This window comes from Atta colombica, unplaced genomic scaffold (genome assembly GCF_001594045.1).
Source record: "Atta colombica isolate Treedump-2 unplaced genomic scaffold, Acol1.0 scaffold29, whole genome shotgun sequence".
In the NCBI taxonomy this organism is placed as follows: Eukaryota; Metazoa; Arthropoda; class Insecta; order Hymenoptera; family Formicidae; genus Atta; species Atta colombica.
The window spans coordinates 9,549-10,612 of NW_017259392.1; the positions used below are offsets into that span (position 1 = coordinate 9,549).

At 22.7% G+C, this 1,064-nt stretch overlaps 1 protein-coding gene across 3 annotated transcripts in view; it reads left to right on the forward strand.

The window, feature by feature from the left end:
- The window catches only part of LOC108690013 (phosphoribosylformylglycinamidine synthase), a 49,733-nt gene that overhangs the window by 1,173 nt on the left and 47,496 nt on the right, over window positions 1-1,064 (forward strand). The gene's annotated exons all lie outside the window — the stretch shown is intronic.

The window sequence follows — 1,064 nt, forward strand, 5'->3', positions numbered from 1 at the left end:
TAATATAATATAATATAATTATATAATATCTAGTAGTAATATATAGAAGTATCCTAATAAAAAAAAATTTTTTAATACATTAATATGTATAAATATACATAAATATTCATAACACGTATAATCATATATGTGAAATATGTCCGTACTCATTCATGTATCCTTCTTTTTTTGTAATTATTTTTTAATAGATGTAATAATGTAATAGAAATATAGTAGTGAAAGTATAAAAAATAATTAAAAGGACAATTTTTGCATTGTTTGTTTTAGAGAAAAACAAGTTTGGAAAAATGTTAAAAAAAATTGTTTATACACAATTATGCATACACAATTATGCAATTTCATATATATTGGGTTGTCCGGAAAGTTCGTGCCGATTTTGAAAGAAAATTGAAATGCAGAAGATTTAAATTTTAATATACATTTATTAAATTTAAATCTTTTGCAGCACGAACTTTCCGGACGACTCAATAATTATACATAAGTCATTTTTTTTTACATTTCTTCAAACTTGATTGAAGACGTAAATTTTCCGAATATTTCTGAGTATTTCTGAAAAATTCCAATTTATTTGTATAAAATTTATGAGAAAAATTTTCACAAGGAGAACGATAAAAAAATCCTATCGTTCTGAATATGGAATCTGATTCGTGAATTCACTAATTTGAATCAGATCTTATAGAAATCTTGTACAAATCTTATAGAATCCGATAAAATAAGATAGAATTCATATCCGATCAATCATTATGCTTGCGATAGAAAATGATGTAAACTTATAGAAAACGATACAAATTCATAAAAATCCTATCATTCTCAATCGTTTTCTATTAATTTTTTTTATCAGGGAATAGAGATGAAAATGACCCAATTTGACAATAACTTACCCGGTAAATTACAGTAAATTACTCGGTAATGTTTTGAGGCTGGTAAAATAGTAATTAGAAAATTAAAAAAATAAAATAATTTGATATAAGAGTATTTAGTCTTAAGTTAAAAACGCTTTGTTTAACTTAAATTTTCATTTTGACACTATATATTGATATAATAATTAGGAAATTATATATATA